Source organism: Pongo abelii, chromosome 1 (genome assembly GCF_028885655.2).
Source record: "Pongo abelii isolate AG06213 chromosome 1, NHGRI_mPonAbe1-v2.0_pri, whole genome shotgun sequence".
NCBI lineage: Eukaryota > Metazoa > Chordata > Mammalia > Primates > Hominidae > Pongo > Pongo abelii.
Genome location: NC_071985.2, coordinates 208,120,787 through 208,127,220, shown reverse-complemented (window position 1 = coordinate 208,127,220; position 6,434 = coordinate 208,120,787).

The following is a 6,434-nucleotide window of genomic DNA, read 5'->3' as shown; positions in this document are numbered from 1 at the left end:
CCAGGCCCCCAAGAACCACTGATGGATGGATCTGCCAGGCCCCTTAACCAGCCTCTTTTCTTCCTTCTGCGGGAGGAGACAGATGAACAATTTCACAGCTTTTATCTCAGAAAACAAAGGGGCTGGAGGCCTGGGGGAGGTAGATGAGCGAAGGCCTCTGTGTGGGGCATGGCTGACCCTATGGCCCTTCCCTGGGTGGCCCTCAATGTGCTGGCTGGGCAGAGGGCATGGGAGGCAGCCTGTCCCTCAACCGGGACCCAAGCCTGCTCTGGTTCATCTTATGCTCGGCATAGTCACACCCGGAGGGGTGCGGGAGCCGGGTGGCTCAAATGAGCAGGTTGTTCAATATTTAGCAGTTTTTCAAGATGGTTATTAAACTTCTGGTAACTTGAAATTGGCTGTGGTGGGTGTATTTGCATCATGGAAATTGGCAAACAGTACAAATCAGAAATTGGGTTAATCAGCATGCCACTGACAAGGTAGCAGCTGCCAGCACCATGGGGCAGGGAGCAAGCACCCAGAGACCCACACTCAACGCATGGCTCCGTGCAAGCCCTGGGCTGGGCACAGGAAACATCTAGGCAAATCAGACACTCTCAAGTGGCCCTCCTCTCAAGTAGCAACCAGCCTAGTAGGGAGACAGAAAAGCAATGTGGAAAGTTATGAACCAAAGGGATACCATTGACAGCAGCTGTCATATCTGAGGTCTCTACCGTGGGCCATGGTGCTGGAAACTTTTCACACATCACCTCTAGACTCCACTGCACAGATGGGAAAATTAGGCTCAGCAGTATTAAGTCACCTGCCCAGGATTGTGCAGCTGGCAAAGTCAGGTCTGAAGCCCACATTGTTCTGACTGCTGAGCCTGTACCCTTAACCATAGCAATGTCCTGTCCCCACACATGCTCCACGTGAAGTATGGAGAAGGGAGCAACCCCACCTGGGGTGAGTGCTGGGGTGGCATTGGGAAAGGCTTCCCAGGATTGGTGACATTTAGTCTGGGCTTTGAAGGATGAATAGGAGTTTGCCAGTTGGGGGGCAAATTGGAGAAAGGCATTCCAGGTAGAAGAAACAGCAAAGGCATGGAGAAGTAGGAGGACACAGGAAGTTTAGGGGAAGGGGTTACAGGGTAGTATCACAAGGCTATGTGGCTGGGGAGGATGAGGGATGGGAAGGTGGGTTGGGACTTTAGCGAGAAGGGCCTTGAAAGCCAAGCTAAGAGGTTTCGTCTTTATCCCACAGGCTTTGGAGAAGTTGAAGGTTCCTGGAAATCAAACCCTGGAACTATGTAGATATTATGGCAAGATTGCCACCAATGTCTGTTTTATGAAGTTCACTCAGTAGTGCTTCTCAAAGCATCAGTGGAGCAGGACCGTTTTTAAAAGAATTTCTCATCTGTCACAGACCAATGCTTTTGTAAAATACAAGGAAAACGAATTACTAGAAAAATAAAATAAGACAAAAAACACAAGCCTAATTTTAAAAATGAGATTCAACAGACATAAAATTACTCTATCAAATTGCTTTAAAAGTTCTCAACCCTTAATATCTACGCTGTCTTTGATAGGATTGGGCTTGTCCAGGGATCTCTTTATAGGCCTAGATTCAGGACACATGCAGGTTGTCCTAGTAAGAGCTAAGGGCTCTCAGGCGAGTCCCATTTTAGAGCTGAGGAACCTGCCGCATGGAGATGGTAGGTAGGTGGGCTGCCCACGATCACACAGCTGCTGAGTGGGGCTTGGGACTCAAACCTGAGGCTGTCTGCCTTGCACTCAACCAATCTGGAAGGTGCAGCAGACCCCTTAACAGCCTGGCCTCTTCACTTTGTCCCTCCTCCTACCTCCTTTCAGCACAAGGTCAAGATCCCTGTAGACGGAAAAGGGGAAATGGAGCCAATTTAAGAAGAGAACTTCCTTGCCCAAGGTGCCACTGCAAGAGGGTGTCAGAGGTGGCCAGCCCGCAGGTCTCCTGACACCAGCCTGTGCTCAGTCACACCACTCTGCCTGCCTCCGTGTCTGTGTGGTGACCTCCAGGCCAGACAGTGCCAAGGAGGACGAGGGAAGCGGGGGCAGGAGGAGGCAGGGGACTCATCAATTGCTGGCAATTACACGGTGCTTTGTCATTCTTAATTAGCTCAGTGGCTCCACAGCCTAGAGATCTCTCTGTGGATGCTAGGCTAGCGGAGGAGACAGCTGCTGGTCCCACCACAGAGGGCGATTTGGAGGGCTAGGGACCGAGGGGCTCCCCTCAGGAGGCAAACAGGCTCACCATAATCATAATAATGATAACCAGAGTTACCCTTTAAAAAAAAGTTTATCTTCATTTTTATTTCTTTGAGACAGGGTCTCTGTCACCCAGGCTGGAGTTCAGTGGCGCAGTCTCAGCTCACTGCAACCTCTGCCTCCCGGGCTCAAGCGATCCTCCCACCTCAGCCTCCTGAGAAGCTGGGACCACAGGTGTGTGTCACCATACCCGGCTAATTTTTTAAATTTTGTTTTATAGAGACAAGGTTTTGCTTTGTTGCCCAGACGGTTTTGAACTCCGGAGCTCAAACGATGATCCACCCACCTCAGCCTCCCAAGGTGCTGGGATTACAGGCGTGAGCCACCGTGCCCAACCCTGTTACCATTTACTGAGCGCTCGCCACACGCCTGGCACTAGACTAAGCATTTTCCATATATTATCCCACAGAAGGCTTACAAAGCCCTCTAAGGTAGGTATTATGCCCACTATATGGATGAGGAAACTGAGGCTCAGAGATAGCTAAGGTTACATATACATACATGGAGGATTTGTTTTAGAGCCAAGGTATGTGGAGCTCCAAGGTCTAGCAGTTGTTTAGGAGTGTGTGTGTGCTGGGGAGAGAATACTGGTGTGTGGGTGACTGTGATCATGGGTGTTAGGGAGGAGGCCAAGTAGCTGTTCAAGGCAAAGGTAGGGAGGCCAGGAGAGTTGAAGCAGTCTGGCTGGATGTTCCTGGAAGAAGCAGCTGCATGGGAAGGGTCTGAGGAAGGACGGGTTCAGAGGCAACTGGTTGGGGTGGTCAGGTCAGCGGGCACAGCAGGCAGGAAAGGCCCTGCATTTGGGGTAAAAGGTCAGAGCCCTGGGGCTTGTGACTCACCAGTAAGTAACCCAGGCTCCCTCTGACTCCCTAAGAGAGGACTGTCTCCGACCTGGGCCCCAGGGAGGGTGGGGCAACCCTACCCTGTCCATTGAGGGTGTGATGTTAGCCTGCCTGCCGTTCAGACTGGGCTATGCTGGTTCCAACCCGGAGAGAAAGCTCCCTTCCCTGGGGACCAGCCAAGAATTATGATATTCATAGATAACTCCAGCCATGTCATCTTCATTGTTCACCCCGTTAGGAAAGCAATTTTAGTTTTATTAAAATATGCGGCTGGGCGTGGTGGCTCATGCTTGTAATCCCAGCACTTTGGGAGGCCGAGGCAGGCGGATCACGAGGTCAGGAGTTCGAGACCAGCCTGACCAACATGGTCAAACCCCTGTCTCTACTAAAAATACAAAAATTAGCTGGGCGTGGTGGTGGGTGCCTGTAATCCTAGCTACTCAGGAGGCTGAGGCAGGAGAATCACTTGAACCTGGGAGGCGGAGGTTGCAGTGAGCCGAGATGGCACCACTGCACTCCAGCCTGGGCAACAGAGCTAGACTCCATCTCAAAAAAAAAAAAAAAAGATGGAGCTAGACTCCATCTCAAAAAAAAAGAAATATATATATATATATGTGCAACATATATATCACTTACTATATGCCAGGCAGAATTCTAAACATGTCACAAACATTAACTTTTGTTAATGTCCCAGCCTGTAGCTGGACTACAGGCGCCTGCTACCATACCCAGCTAATTTTTGTATTTCAGTAGAGATGGTGTTTCACCATGTTGGCCAGGCTGGTTTCAAACTCCTGGCCTCAGGTGATCCGCCCACTCGGGCCTCCCAAAGTGCTGGGATTACAGGCATGAGCCTCGGCACCCAGCCAACATTAACTTTTAATCCTCATGATGACTCCATGAGGTGTAATCCCCATTATTCTAGTCTATTCGGGCTGCTCTAATAAAAATACCAAAGACCGGCTGGCTTATAAACAACAAAAATGTATTTCTCACAGTTGCAGACGCTGGGGAGTTCAAGTTCAAGCTGTTAGCATATTCCGTCTGGCGAGGGCCCGCTTCCTGGTTCATAGATGGCTGTCTGGTCACTGTAAGAGTGAACAGGGCCAGGAATCTCTCTGGGGTCTTCTTTATGCTCATCCCATTCATGAGGGCTCTGCTTTCATGAAGGGATTACCTCCCAACGGCCCCATCTGCTGATACCTTGAAGGTTAGGAGTTTGCCATATGAATTTTGATAGGACAGAAACATTCAGTCCATTGCACCAATTTTACATTTTAGAGGAAACTGAGGCCCGTGGAATTTAAATGACTTGCCTAAGGCCATGCAGTAAAGAAATAGGGAAGCCTGGATCCCGGGAACCAGCATGGGTGTGCTTAACTACTGCGCTCTGGTGTCTTCCACTAATAACTCCCATTTTACAGATGAAGAAACAGAGGAAGGGATTGGCTCAGGGAACTAGGGAGGACAGACTACCTGAGGAAACCAGGGCCTCTCATCCCAGCTTAGGCTTTTGTCTTGGTCCCACTGCAAGCCCAGATGATGGCTGGAGAGAGGCTGACAGCCCTGTCAACTCCTTGGCATCCACTATCTCGCTGGGGTCCTGTGGGTCCACTGAGGAAGAAATGAGTAAGATTGTAGCTGATGCCATTTGACTAAAGACAAAAGCCATTTATTCTCATAGGTAGCTCCCCCACCCCTTTTATTGTTCTTTTTCTGATTACTAAAGGAACATGATCACTGCAGAAATGTTTACGAAGTTAGAGCAGATAAACAGAAAACAAAACAAAAGAGAAAAGAAAAATCCCCTTTCAAGCACCTCTTGAATTTCAGGACTTATTTTTTTCTTTTCTTTTCTTTTTTTTTTTTTTTTTTTTTTTTTTTTTAGACGGAGATTTGCTCTTGTTGCCCAGGCTGGAGTGCAGTGGCGTGATCTCGGCTCACTGCAACCTCTGCCTCCTGGGTTCAAGCAATTCTCCTGCCTCAGCCTCCCAAGTAGCTGGGATTAGAGGCATGTGCCACCACGCCCAGCTAATTTTGTACTTTTAGTGGAGACAGGGTTTCTCCACGTTGGTCAGGCTGGTCTCAAATTCCCGACCTCAGGTGATCCGCCTCAGCCTCCCAAAGTGCTGGGATTACAGGCACGAGCCACCGCGCGTGGCCCTACTTCTTTGCCTCCTCCTTGTTGTTATAAGCATCCAAGGTGGGAGGCAGGAGACCTGGCATCTGTTCCTGTCTTGCTGTGTAACCTTGCGTAAGTCCCTGTCCCTCTCTGGGCCTTAGGCTCCTCATCTGTGAAATGAGGGTTTGGCCACAGTGACCTCAGAGGAGGCCACTCGCAGCTCTGACCTTCTGTTCCTGCTTCTGTTTCTGGGATTGGCAGAAGGGGCACTAGCAGGCTGCCCCTCTGCAGGGGACACATGGCTGACAGCTCCCAGCAAGCCATCTCCGGGAAACTGCAAAGGCCGGTAAACAGTTCTCGTTGCACACGCAGCGTTCCCAGGCCTTCCTGCTTATCAGGCCCATATGGTGCCCCCTGCCAGCCGGACACCACCAGCTGCCCTTGGCCAGTCTGCCCTGGGTGATCACTTTTCCTCCCTGCTCCAGAATGCTCTCTCTACTATTCCAGAATCTAGCTGGCTTGGGATAAGTGAGCTGGGGGCACTCAGCCCTGTGGACCCATCTACCCATTGCCACAGCCCTTTTGCAGAAGGCAGCCTGGTTTGGTGAAAAGCTGGAGAAAGGGAGAAGGGGAGGAAAGGAGGGAGGAAGGATAGGAACACTGACTGTGTTCCAACTCCATTTGGACCCCTTACTAGGCATTTGGGATTCAGAAATGAATCAGAAAAACTTCCTGCTTTTGGAGGGTACAAAGTCTAATGCAGATGAGAAGAGTATAAGCGGGCAGCAGCAGTGCTTGCAATCCTGAACGTTCAGGACTGTGGACACCCACAAAGAGAAACTTAATCCATGGGTGGTAGTCAGGGAAGGCTTCCTGGAGGAGGCAACTTTAAAGGTGGGTTTTCAAGAACAGGATTCAGCCATTCCAACTCCTGTTATTTAGTCCTTATGGACAGCCCTGTGAAATAGATATAGTTGCCTCTTTTACAAATAAGCTCAGAAGGGTGAGTTCACAACCACCAAAAGCACAGCTGGGTTCTAACCCCTGGCATTATACTCTACCCCATCGCCTATGGGCCTGAGTCTGATCCCAAACTCTGACTCTCGGAGACTATCAGTGAATGCTTCCCTCCCTGACCTAGGGCTGTCATCTGTAAAGTGGGTTCACCTAAGCAGTGTTGCTGGGGAA